This window comes from Gymnogyps californianus, chromosome 6 (assembly GCF_018139145.2).
Source record: "Gymnogyps californianus isolate 813 chromosome 6, ASM1813914v2, whole genome shotgun sequence".
Classification (NCBI taxonomy): Eukaryota; Metazoa; Chordata; class Aves; order Accipitriformes; family Cathartidae; genus Gymnogyps; species Gymnogyps californianus.
The window spans coordinates 32,783,094-32,797,340 of NC_059476.1; the positions used below are offsets into that span (position 1 = coordinate 32,783,094).

Below are 14,247 nucleotides of genomic sequence, written 5' to 3' on the forward strand. Positions count from 1 at the left end.
TGAGAACTTAATGTCCCTAAAACCAGCTTTGAATCATTTCTCTGAACTTCAGTAGTTCCTCAGAATTGCACCAATATCAGACTAGCCTCACTTTGCAGTGAACACACTCACAAAGGGCAGGCTTTCTGTGTCTGACTGTGAATTCCTTCCCTGACAATATGCTTTCAGGAGTGACCAAGCCTCTGTCTCCAATTTTCTGCTAAAAAAGATTGACCTGGGCATTTCAATTTCCACAAGGAGCATTGCTCATAGCACGTAAAAATATAAGAATGTATCACTAGTTAGGTTTCCAGCTACCAGACGGTATGTTTTTTTCTATGTTTCATTTTATGAGTATTTGAAGCAATAAAATTCAGAAGTAACTTATCTAAAGAAGCTATACAGGCAAAGTAAACTAGTTTATCTGTGTAAATCCGTAATGAGAAAAACTGCCCCATACCATCACATTGAATATTTAAAACTACCTCCCCATGATAAATTTGCATCAGGTCCAATGTATTACATGTCATTACTGAGAGTTTGTCAGCAAAATCCAGCAAACTGGTTTGCACTTTCTCATCTATTCTTAGCCTTCTTGTTTATTTATTCTTACACATACAAAGATGTCTACAAATCTGAACCCACTCTGTCAGGCAGGCTTGTATCCACAGGATACATGCAAAGCTAACTTCAGAGTGAATTTTTAATAATTTCGTTTTTAAGGCTGAGAACAGGATGGATCAAATGTTGAATATGTTGTAATTTTCCAAGTTCTTCTTGTAGATTTTTTGACTCTGAAGTGAAGAAATAAGGTATTTCTCAGTCCCTAGTTTTTCACCTTCAGAAATGTGAAATTCTCCTTGAGACAAGAGTTGTTTTGCTACTGGGTCTCAAAAAAAACCAAATAAAAAAACCCAACAACTCAGGAGCAGTTATTTTCTCTTTTCACAAATATGATACACTATAATAATTATTTTTAGCCCATATTATTATGGGCTTAAAGCAGCATAAGGGCTGCCATTTTCATTTCAGAAATGGAGTAAAGAGATAACCCAATTTCTTCTAATTTAGTTTGTATACTTCCTTTAGAACACATGGAGATCATCAGAAAACATAGACTCCTGGTAACTTCTTGAAACGTTTAAATTCCTGGTATGAGAAATTGGTCACCCTACCTTTCGTCAAGTTATGGACAATAATGTAGAACAAATAAATATCTCCTGGCAATTCTTCTCTTCTTGCCAGCTTGGACCATGGCAAAGTAGGCAAGCAAGGCTGTGCTAGCAACACGTTGCCAAAACTTGCTGCTCTGGGGTAATATTTAGATTATAAGAATATGCACTAATAATAAATTATTTTTCATCTACTTAGAAATACAGCATATCTCTGAAAGTACACACGCACGCACACATGCTGTGTCAACCAGTTATGAATGTTTAAATAGAACATTACCTTGCTCATTTATTTTCTATTTTAATGTTAAATGATGTGCATAGAAATTCATAATATAGCATAACTTAAAAATATATATCTTCTAAAGTAAACCAAAACACAGTCTAAATTATGTCTATGATAAGATTATTTCAGCTTACTTCCCTTCAGGTTACTCAGCTGCCTTGTTCATATAAATCTAATTTTTCTTTTCAATGTATTTAAATTATTTGGTATAGGATTCCCTGTTAAATAAGTTGTATTGAGTTTGAGGGGAGAAGAGGCTCTATTCTGTTTTTTTTATTTCTAAAAAAACCAAAAAACAAAACTGAGTAAGAGATATGTGGGTTTTTTTCAGCCTTCTGAGATTTCTAATAGCTTATTTCATGTGTGTTTTTTCCTTGCTAACAAATACACAGAAATGGAGAATAATATCCTACACGGAACAATTGATTGACCTGACCAGCCACTGATGGTAAAAATGAGTCTAGCAACAGGAAATAGGTGAATTTGAAAATGAGGGATTATGAAGTTAGTAATTATCATTTCAAGCAAACGAAACAAAGAACAATTTCCCAGTACCTTGGAACCCAGAAGTAAAAGATTGAGATAATATAAATTCAAATAAATGTCTCCAGTTTTACTAAGTGCCAGTGTAAAAATTCTGCTTTTGCATCATCTGAAAATACTTTAGTGGAAGTTGAATACAATGAGAAATGAGAAATCAAGGATTTTCTTAAGGTCCTCAAAGGGGAAACCATGAGTCTGCTTAAGGAAGGAAACTCAGAGGCAAGATGGAAAAGACAAGGGAACACTTTGGAGTAATGTATCTAAAATAGAATGTATTTTAGATGTGTTCTTAAAGATTTGCCAGAAAAGTGAGCAAAACTTAAGCAGAGTGTATTATTTAAGTAATACTTCAGAATTGTGTTCCTCTTTGGAACGCGATCAGTTCAGAAATACAAAGACACTGACTCAGGATTGGAGCTATGAAAGGACAGACAAATAGTGCAATGAGATTAATAGCTCTGTCTATGCAAATTCAGATATTCACATTCTTTAACACTAGAATTTCTTTTTCCAGCACCCCATGATGGAAAGCGAATATTAATAGTGGACTTTAATGAAGGGAACTGAAGCCCAGAGAGGTCAGGGTGAGGGTAACTCTACAGAGTTGCTGATATTTAGGTGTTCTAGAGTCCAACATAAAGGTGGCCCATCATTCTCCAAAAAGTAGAAGAAAAACAACATACAAGCTCCACAGCACTGCCCTATACCCATTACGGCAACTTTCTAAGCTAGCACAAACAATATTTGTTTGATGTTAGTAGGGTAATATATAGGGATGCTTTTGCAAGATTGATATTTTACAACTTTGGTACAAGATCCCAAACATGCCCTGTGACAAAAAGTCAATCAGGCCAATACCCAATGGTGAATCAAGTTGTGTTGCAGTCTACTCTCCCTTCAGAAAGACTTAACCATCTTCACAGGTCCAGTCACAGAATGGCCCTCAAATCGAGCAGCAAGCTTTCCCTTTCTAAACATAGTCGAAGTATTTACTTAAATACCTGGAACTGCCATCCTCGCAACTATACCAGATTGGGATTGATGACCTTTACAGGATTTCTAATCCTAAAAGGATTTGTGGGAACTTTCCTGAGCTGCCACACTCAGTGATGCCTGTGGCAATGCTCTACGGCTGAGGAACCTTTGAGATGGGGTTTGCAATGCTGAACTGAGCTCTCATGATTCCTGCAGGAAATCATTTCATTCCCATTACTGACACTGACAGCACAGCTCTAGGAAATTACTCATTTTGGGGTTACAGCTATGGAAGAGAGAAACTATAAATACCCAACTGTAAAGGAAGCAGTGGATTGGCGTGCTCCCTATACTCCCTGTCAGCAGCCAGCCACCCTGTCAGTGCCCGGTATCTAGCATGGAAATCAATGATTCAGTCTGAGGACTGATTTCATTGAACCCTTGCCATTCAGTGGTGCTTTCAGAGGATAATGCATTTCCTGCTGGAGTGTCTCTCATCACTCAGGAGACCTACAAGAGTCAAAAGAAAACTACAGAAATTCCTAGGACTGGAACTAGGGAAAAATACTGAGTCATACAGAATCACACTTCTGTGTCTGTTTGGTGGTAAAGATCCTTACACCTGCTGATCAAGACTTTCCACAGCATTTGGCTGTAAACAAGTCTGTAATGTGAAGATGCTAAACCACGGTGAAGATGCTGAATCATGTATTCACCACACATGCCTTTTCCCATTGAGCTGAGCTCTGAACAAAGAATCTGTGAGAGAATTTTTGTTTCAAGGAGTGTGAAAGAACATAAGAAAGCAGTGATTTTTTTATTGCCAACGTGTGAAGGAAACAGATCTCAAGCTCCTCTTCTGTTCTGATAATATACTACTATTCAGGGATCTGAAATAATATGTGTTTATCACCCAAACAAGAACTTAAGTTTTGAGAGATTTGACAACACTCTTGATAAGGCAAGATTCATGTTCTCCCGCAGCTGGCTGACATGTTCACTCCAAGAACCCTCTCCCCCTCCAGTGTCTGTTACTATCCGAGGAAATAAGAGAACTTGAAACAAAAAAGATGGTATTCTTGTCTGAAATCTCTTTATAATGAGGTAGAGGATGTGAGAAAATATAAGACTTTTGCTACTCTAGTCATTTAGTTAAGATCAGTGGTGGCAGGCCCAGCACGTTGTAGCAAAAGGAACCAATTAAATATTAGTCATTTGTACTTATTTGAATTTTAAATGCTAAAGTTCCATAAAGTTTGCACATCCACTCATACAAATATGTAATAAGGTCCTAGAGATCCTGGTCTACTGAGCAAGTCTTACCAAAATAACTATTTTGCCTTATTTGTCCTTCTTACATTTTTTGCGAAACTGAGTGTCTTTACGGGTGGGACACTGAAAGCCTGATATCTTGGGTCTGCAATGAATCTTGTAAGCTGTAACGATTTCTGTGAAATCAGGATTGATTTTTTTGTTGTTGTTTATCCAAAATTGAAAAGATTTTAAGAGGTGGATTGTCAGATACAATTGCTTCGTGAGAAGGAGCAGCAATTAGGATGTCTTCTGTGTAGGTTAACTCCCTGACCTCTCCTGGAAGCAGAAGGAAAAGGAGTGGCCCTGGTGTGCTGTTGACAACCTCCAAACCACCAGCTTGCATTCATACAAATCCCTTCATCAGCTCCACAACACCAATTTTTTTATTCCATGTGAGTTGAAAGGTTTAGGAGCATGGATACAACATTTTTAACAGATGTTTGTGAATGCTTGCCATGACAATTCAGAGAGTTTGTACACTGTCTGGTATGAGGGTTTCTGTGCATCTCTCTTTCCAAGTGAGATAAGAATATGCATTTGTTCACCTTCCATTGCCTGGTGTCTCCATCTTGGTGCAAAATGTAGTGAAAACATCCTGGTACCTGCCTCAGGACTAAATAACCACAGATCACCCAGAAAGTAATAACTGCCCATTCAAATACAGTCCCTGCGTATATAAAGATGGATCTCCTCACAGTTGTTTCTTCTAGTCTAAACTCCAAGAAGGACACAACTTAGAAAGAAGTCATCTGCAGAATACTGACCACTTGTCAAGGCTGATCAGAAATGCACCTGACAATGTTACCTGGAAGGTATAAAAAGTAACAGTCGCCTCCTAGCTATTTTGGAGGTGCAGGCAAGACATAAATAGCATAACTACAGGAGCAGAGACAGACTTTGTGATTCATAGCTTGTTGAATAAACTAGGTGGGAAAAAAGTCCAACGGGTCCTGTTAGCTACAGTGCTTTTTAGAGCCATCACAAAACTACTAGCTGTATTTACTTCCACTACTGTTTCTCCCTGACAGGACCTCTGAGAAATGCTGTGTTTATTGTATTGCAGACTTGTCAGTGGGGAAAATTAGATCTGTCCTGGCTTCAGTTGGGAACCCCACAGGCTGGACTGACATAAAGAATTACAGACTAAGAGCCCATACAGAGCCCAAAGAGGCCAAGCAGGAGTTCAACAGCACATGGTTCTAGCAGATGTCTTGTTTAGGTCCTACTATGAAGGCTTTACCAAGCCTGCCTTTGGCTGAAGTAGAACCACACCTAAAGTTCTATGCTTCAGACAGAAAAATTGTTTATAAAGGACCACATCTAAGTTTTTTAATGAAATGTTTATCTCAAAAAGACACTCACTATTCAACTTTCATAAAGTTGAAACCATGGGGATAAACATGCTTTCTGCTACCTGATCACAAATAACCTCTAAAATGGGATACCGGCCAAAGAACTCTTATCTTGTTTCAGGAAGAACATTTAGGCTAACAACTGGCACAGGGGAAGTAGTGCATCCCAGTGTCTCAGGCTTCTCGGGAGTCCAGAGGAGACCAGATAGAATGGTTTCCTATGTGGATTTCTGGTGAGCACCTGCAAAAGCAGATCCCACTCTTCTCAAAGCTCTCCCTGAGGCCAGAAAGTAGAAGGTACGTTCTCTAAGCTACTAGGCACTGGTATTACCCTCTGCTCTAGTCCTCAAGATGCTGCATTCACTATGTTACTGAGAAACTCTAGGACAAAGAACTCAATTAACTTCAAGAATCCATAAAAAACATACATGAAGTGCTCTTGGGTGTCCAAGAGAGAAGGGAGACAGTGAGAAAGGCAGACAAGAAAAGCCCTGCCAGAACCAAGCAATCACAATATTCCAATGAGAATTAAAAAAAGAAAGGCAAGAACACTTGATTAATACAAATAATAATAATACCTGTGTTTTTACTTAAGCAATAACTACCAGAAGTGAAGCAAACTTTTCTGGTACACCTTCATCAACTGTGGATTATTTATAAGGTCAAGCATTTGCAAAGGAGGTTATTTTGAAACATTGGATTACTCCAGAAACTTAGCCTTATCTAAATTAGTTCTGCCCACACTCTCATCCAATAAATTTCTCCACCTGTTTGCATATTGATTTCTTCCCATCTTTTATTTATTTCAGCTTCCTCAGGGGTGAAAAGAAAAAGTCTATTAAGCAGCTAACAGGAAGTATGAGTTCTGAAAGGGCTTTTTTGCTGTCAAATGTCTCTCTGCCTGGATCACATTAAAAATATAATTTAAAAGGTTTAAAATGTAGTGACAGGGTGTAGAATTCTAATTTGACTTAGAGAACACATTTTCTCATTCAAAACACAATATATTTTTTTTCTGTTCTAACATCCTGCTGATCTGGATCAGGACCCATTAGCTCTCAGCTCTCTTCTGGTATGTAGAAAAAGGATGGTCTGAAGGATCTTTATTCTATTTTTCTAGTCCTTCCATTTTGCTTCCCTTTTTCTGAAACAAATGAAGCAATGCAATATATACTTATCAGCCCCGTGAACCTCAGCAAGTAAGCATGAGAGTTAAAGCTATAATCAACAGCAGTAGCTTGTAAGATTTTACAGAAGGACAATTAAACAGTCTATGGATACTTCATTTCCCTACACTTGTCTCTCTGGTTTAAAATGTCCTTTGGATAGATTTACATTCCTCTGACACTCACTGGCCAGGGCACTTAACCTTTAATACCACTGTCATACAGTACTGCTTCTTGATGCTTCTCAGATACTAACAAATTATCTCTACTGATTTAACCTTGAGCATTTGATCTCGTGCAAAGGTGTGACTTTTCTGAGAGATCAACAGCGTGATATAATCAAATTAATACCTAGATAATACTCAGTTGGTCATTTATTAGCTCATTTACAGCACTTTGTGATTTAGTTAGTTTTTATTTCTGATGAAGCTGTTGTCTTACAAAAGTTTTCAGTACAAAAAGGATTACAGTATTTACTGTTCCTTGGAGACCCAGTTCTCCTGAACCAGCTTTGGAGAACCAGTTGGTACATCTGAATCTGCCTAAAAGGGGAAGGTAGGCAATTCTTAGCTAGGGATCGATGCATGCAAGGCAAACTTCTGTTTAAAAGCAAGAGAAGTGCTAAGAGAGCTATGCATTAACAGGCCTGTAGCTAATCCCTCTGGTTCCTAAGAAAATGCAAAAACCTTTAGGATAGCCATCTACACTATCCTATTGTGGTCCTACTTCTGAGTATAAGAATTTAGGCAGAAGTTTCCAATGCTAGTACAGTATGGTCCATAGCTGAGACAGAGTAACTTCAGTAGATAAGTATACAAAAATCATCAATTCTTAAAATAAATGCATGAATAAATAAATAAATAAATGCCAAAGCTTACCTGGGGATAGACACCTTTCTGAGATAATAAAACATGCTGGAGATACTAATCAAAAAAACTATCTCACCCCGTATCTCACATACTGGCTGGCCTACAGTACAAGTCCCATTTTTGCCTGACCTACTCAACACCAGCGGTTTGTCCAAAATGCTCTATCTTTGAGGATTCCCTCCCACCACAAGTGGCAGACAGAGGTGGGACATATTCAGAGAAATAGGTTAGTATAGAGATCTGTATTCAATTTAGGTTCTGCTTAGGTTCTAAGATAAATTACATGGGTTTGTTTTCTCATATTCAATAAGTATTTTCAACAACACGTGTAGTTTTATGGCTCTGCAAGTGGCTGCTACTGCATTAACCGTAGGTGTTCTGAGAGAGACGTATGAGAAATTCTTCCAGTTCTCTTCTGCTACCTTGTGTACAAAAAATGGGAGAAACTGGAATAACTTTATAGTCTGCAGGTGTCTTGTGGAAGCATAGAAAGTTTCCTGAAAGTGACTTTACATTGTATCATTGATTGCTGGGCTCTGGCTAACAAGTTTTGCTACAGCTTTAATTCATTGACCCGATAAGGCTCATTGGTTGTCACAGAGCTCTGAAGTGCTGCTTCAAGGTGTTTTTTGGGTAGAGATTTCATTTTAGACAGGATAGGATCAAGGATCAAGAAACTTAGGTCAAAGCATTTAAAAACACTGAATAATAAAGTCAGAGCAGTAACATTTTACACCTGCATTGAATGTCATTAATGGCTATAATAGAAAAATAGTCCTGCAAAGAACTTGCTGAGCTGAGTTCCCTGTTGTATTAAGCAATTGTATCATACCTACCTTTTAGGCTGACTGAACTGTCTAGCAGCAAGCTTATTGTTTTTGGTTTTGTTCCCACTGCTCCAGCAGGAAACAGCATCTTTCTGCTCTGAGGGTTGAGATTTCACTGTGCTTTGAGACAACAGCTTTTACTTCAAACAAGAGCAGGCTACAGATACACACCCAGCCTCCTGAGATACCCCAGCTGGCATCCTGTAACTCAGTTGCACATCTGAGCTCAATGCTCTTCTTCAGAGCTTGTTCTAACGCAGGACCAAGTTATTGCAGTAATTATCTGCCTTCTGTCTTGTGAATTGTTCCAGGTTTCCTTCTGCCTTGAATGTGTCTCCACCTCATCAGCTATCCCATTTTGTTCTGTTTCAATAGCCTCTCTCTTGCTGAAAAAGGGCATTTTAATTTGGGGCCATGAGTAACGCCTGCAGCCCCCTCCTGTTTTTCAGATACATCACTGACAAGCTTTTTGCTGTTCTTTTGCCACGTTGATGTCCAGTTCAATACGATGGAGTAATTATCACCTTATCCTGACTTTCTGTGATGCAGCTTAATTTCCTGGTCAGGTTCTTCTGCATTACTTTAACTCATAACTATTTCTATTTCAGTGATTTCATAACCCTTTTGAACACAGAGCCCTTCACCTTGAAGGCTTTTTCTGTTGTTCCTAAAATAAACTCCAGATGGCTTTTCTACCTGTAACTTGAGGACACTGCTAGTACTCAAATGCTTTAGACTAGCTGACATTTTTTCAAAGCCTTTTTGAACTCGAGAGCCATACAACAGGCTCTTCCCTAGGTCTTTTAATCATTCCTCTGTTCCCCAACAGTGAAGCCCCAGAGCCCCAGCTACTTAGCCCTGTAATAACAGAGAAATCCCAAGAAATCCAAACATCCTTCTTAATCCTCTTAATTTGTTGTTCTTAACCCATGACTAAGGGAGGCACTTGGCTGTGTCCAGGTACATCCACCACCGCACAGACTGAGATATTTCTGGAACATGCAATTCTGCACTCAGCTTCTTGAAAGTTCTCTGCCATTTCCATGCTGCCTTCCCAGCTCGTCTCCCCTCCTTGCTGCCTGCCAGCCTGTTTTCTCCTCAATCCTCTCTCTTCCCAGCCAGCTTTTGCAATGGTCCCTAAAAAATGTTCCTCTTGTCTTAAAATATTTTGCTCCTGCCTCTGAGCTGCCAGCTCACTGCTTCTCCCTCTCCCATAGAGGCTCTCCCTGCTCCCAGCCACCCCTGTTAACGTGCTGCCTTGGGTGGGGGAGAGCAGGACACCTCCTGTTTGGCAGCTCCCCTTCAAGGACTTTTGCTCAATTCTCTATTGTAGGATTTCCAATTCAGTCATACTTAGTTACAGACCTATTTTTATCCTTCCGTTTAATTCTGCTTTATTAACTTGTATATTTCATAACAATTTTAGTGTAGCTTTTACATGAGAACTAGTTTACCATCCTCTCCCTAAGCATTTTGATTCCAGAAGTGTCTATTTCAGCCATGCTTTGACATCTTGCTTGCATCCCATTATAAGCATAAGGTGCTTTTTCAAACATCATTTTCTGCTTCTCCTGATTTGCACAGGTCCTTCAATACTGACGTCCCAATTAAAACCTTTATTCCACCATGTTTTTGTCATCCTAGATATCCACCTTCAGGTTCTGCCTCAGAAGCTCCCTTTTCTCCACTTTTGCCCACGTTCCTTTCATTAAGAAGAATGGCATCGCAGTGCTTGCTCATTAATCACATCTATTTTCTTGTCAATATTTGGTACCACACTTTCACTAGCTGAATCACTTATGCTACTACTGTTCTTACTAGTTTTGTTACCTTGTTTTTCCTTGTTGTCTACCATCCTATCTTTTATTTCTGCATTTTTGTCATTTACCAGATTTTCCTATTCTTGTGTATTGAAAAAAAAGCTGGAAGGCATCGGGGGTTCAGGCCCAACTGACATAGAAAACACCTCTTACGTCACCTATCCTGATTGCTGTACTCACTAGGTTAAATATGGGGTTCAGGTGATAATAAAAGTAGTATATGATTCAAAAATTCAGCAGTGCTTTGTCACTATTTTACATGCTCCTTGTCTCTAAAACAGGTGACAATTAGAATAAATTATATCTACTTTTTTTTGTATAATAAAGTGTACTTTTGGCAGTAATAGTAAAAATACATGTTACATTATTTCTGTGACTCATTTTAAACATACATTTTACAGCCACTGCCAGGGTTGATGTTAATTGTGCCTGCACTGTATCACACTTGAACACTCCTTGAAGTGGTAAAAGTGTTTAAGGAGTCTAGATTTTCTTTTTAACTTGTCTTCTAGCTTCAAGAAAATTTAATAAGATCACCTGAAAGAGACAAACTGCTGTGTGGAACTTTTTCCTCTCGTGCTTTTTGAAAGAGATGACTTAATTTCCTTTCGTTCCACTATCTCTTCCACCACAAAATACATGTAAGTATTATATCTTATTTCTGCCTTTTCTCAGAAATAGAAGCTGTTACATGTCTACTCTAAAGCATAACTTGAGATAGACACACAGGCCAAAATCCAAGAGGCATGCAACCTGTGTAACAGAAGTGGAGAGCCTGATGATGTGCAGTTCAAATCATGATCAGATCAATTCTGCACAAAAAACGATGACCATTTTCTAGGAAAATGGTGTCTCTGTGGATTGAGGAGAGCTATAAAACACAATTTCAAAAATTATGTAGTGCTAAGAGCTTAAACAAAAACAGCTAAGGAAATTCCCCATGATTTTTCAAGCTCTTGATGAGATTTCTATGTTCACATGAAAGTTGAAAGAAAAGCTGGAAAGGTAAATATTTGTTCTGGAAAGTCTGCAGAGACTACAGCTGAAAAGGTTTGTACCTATTATTACTATATTTAGAGATAAGCAGTGGACACAAAAAAAAAATCATAAACTTTACCTTTTCCTGATTTTGAGATTTCTGGATACGTATGTTGTGCAGACAGTTCCTTCCTTCGAGGGCCACAGTCAGAACTAACAAAGAAAAATAGAAAAGAAGTCAGATTTCGCAAATCAGTGTTTCTTTATAAATTCTCCCACTTTTCCAGGTCTGTTTCCTTTTAGCTGATGCAGGTGACCTGGTGATACTCCTCTTTCTTCATGTGACTGGAAATTGCTGGTTGATACAATCTCAAAGGAAAGAAGATCGAGTAAGGACCCCTTTTGCATGAGCGCATAGTGTTTTACCTGCCAAAGCAAACTGAACCATTATTTTCTCACAATTCCAGATTTTGTTGCTACTCCAAGTTATGTGCAGAAATGTACAGATCAGTGGAAAAGCAAGCAACAGCCTTCTGGAATAAGGGCTTCAAAGAAATGTTCCAAAGGTGACAGATCTGTTACTTTGGCAGCACCTAGGCCAGATTAGAAATTTTTCATCTGAATTATTTTTCAAAGATAAACTGAGTTTTGACTAAACTTGATGGGCAAACACACAGAAGTGCAGAAATGTTTGCTATCAGTTCGAAATCCATCAGTGGTTTAATTATTTGGTAAAAATATGGGAGGGCTTGCTGGTTTATTCAAGAAAATAATACTGTCTGCAGAGATGAAAAAAACCTGTGAAAGGTTAGAAATATTTCATCTTCATTTTGTTTATATCCAAGCAAGCTGATGGAAATTCAGTTACATAGTAGAGAATCTGTTTTGGTCCTAGGATGGTATCCCAAAAGACATTTTAATATAAAAAGGAATACATTTGGTATATCAACTGAATTTTTTTTAAAAGATGATGCAGGCATTACCAAGAATCTATACCCTATGAAAAAATAGCAGCAAAGTATTGGTGATTATTAGTACATAACAACATTTTACCATATTAGCACTTTCCAGAGTTTCAAACAAGTATACATGTAATTGTCTTTTTGCCTTTGTGTCGGAAATAGCCAAGACTTCCTTCAGCCTTTCCCAGCTCGTATTTTAACGCATTATGCAGCTTCTCAACCAACAGAATCGTGGTCCAGCTCTGACAGTAAGTATGAGTTCACGCTGCAGGAAGGCTTCTGTGCCAGAGCTGCTTCAGCCACAATGGGATACTTTCTTCCCTGAAGACTTTGTATCTGTGAGTGCAAATTGGAAGATAAACTCCTTACCATGGCCGTGGCAAAACTTATAAATGCCTGACAAGGACAGATTCTCTACCACAACACAAATTAGTTCCAGACTGTCATAGCTGTTTTGTTACTTGTCAAGTATTTGATATAGGAAACAGTTTGCATCTTAGACTTCCCCAGGAAAGATAGATCTGTTTTAATTCCCTGCAAGTTTTATATATGAAGCAGGAATGTTTGATTTATACCACAAAATGTCCCGCAAGTGACAACAAAAAAGAGTGAAGCAGCTTTCATTTGGCATAGCGTTAGGATATTGTGGAACCCAGCCACAGGCTGCTTTCTACCATCAAGAGGAGTCATCTGGAATGAAATGCAAGCCAACTCAGATTCTTCAGCGGGGAAGACAATTCCATTCAGGATCTATGGGTTATCTATTTACGTGAGAGCATGTATTTCTTAAACCAGCTTGTTGATTTGTGGCCAATTACCCTGGGCTTTATGTTAGTGCTGTTTTATAAGTACTGCAGAAGGAAAATATTTTAGAATTGAACTATACCCATCTCTTTCAGGAAGCATTTTTATTTAGAAAGATATCTTAGCCTTTTCTACAGGGATTAGTTATAAAACCAAAATATTTCATATAGCTACTGAGGTGGGGATCAATAAAATTTATTTTTGTAGCTATTGTGTTGATGCAGTAGTGATTGCTGAATTTGCCTCTCTCTCTCTGTAATCCTGAAAATTTAATTCAGAAAACTCCAGCTTGCTGTAAACTATAATGCTACAAGATAGGGATTAAAGTGAACGTAGATAATACAGTGAACATAACCCGACATACAGAAACTATACTCTGAATGCTGGATTTGTTTGATTTAAAATCAAATTATCAAATAAAAAAAATGAAAGCACAATACTACAGTAGCTTGTTTCTTTTAAGTGCTCTATTTAGGTAAGGTATACCATTTCTCAAATTGCTTTGCATCATGTTGGCCTCATCATTAGTAACTCTTCCAAATCATTCTGCAAAACAAAACAAAAAAATTCCCAGTGTCCGAGCCAAATTTAATTTAATTAATTCAATTCTGCTTTTCAAAATTCTTTCATCGGTTTAGTGTCACAGCCTTCAAACTAGAAGCGGAATGGATAGCAGTATCAGGGCCTGCTAAAGGGCAGACTTCAGAAGCAGCTGGGCAAAGTGCTGTCTCTGCAAGTTGTGCGGAGCATTTCTCAAGCCCCTGGAAATGCTTATCTCTGTTTCCTATGGTGTGAGAACCGCTTTAGGATCAAAATCTGTGAAGTTTAAACCTTTCATAAATAAATGTCCAGTTAGCTACAAAATGAAGCTCACAGAAATGAGAAACATCAGAGCTAAGTTTGCACAAAGTTAACACTGCCCTCTTGGGAGGTCCATTACAATTTGGTCTTCAATTAGTATAATCACTTATTATTCATTCTTCGATGGGATTCCAAGACTGATTTAGCAACCCACAATGAAGGAAGGAGCTGTTCAGTAGACTTTTACCATCATTTTTCAGTATATTCAGCCCCATCTCACCCTCTGCAGCTGCCCACTCACTCTTGCAGCCTCCTGCATGCCATTCCCATGGCTCACAACTGACACAGACACAGGCCAGGCCAAGGGAGCGTCCCTGCCTGCTGTACCTGCACCCTTGC

The 14,247-nt window shown here is 38.5% G+C and overlaps 1 long non-coding RNA gene across 2 annotated transcripts in view; it reads right to left on the reverse strand.

Moving 5' to 3' along the window:
• The window catches only part of LOC127018091 (uncharacterized), a 288,464-nt gene that overhangs the window by 119,750 nt on the left and 154,467 nt on the right, over positions 1–14,247 (reverse strand). For both annotated transcript variants that reach the window (XR_007766711.1, XR_007766710.1), the window contains exon 3: positions 11,421–11,494. This is a non-coding gene — a long non-coding RNA (uncharacterized LOC127018091). The remainder of the gene's footprint in view (positions 1–11,420; positions 11,495–14,247) is intronic.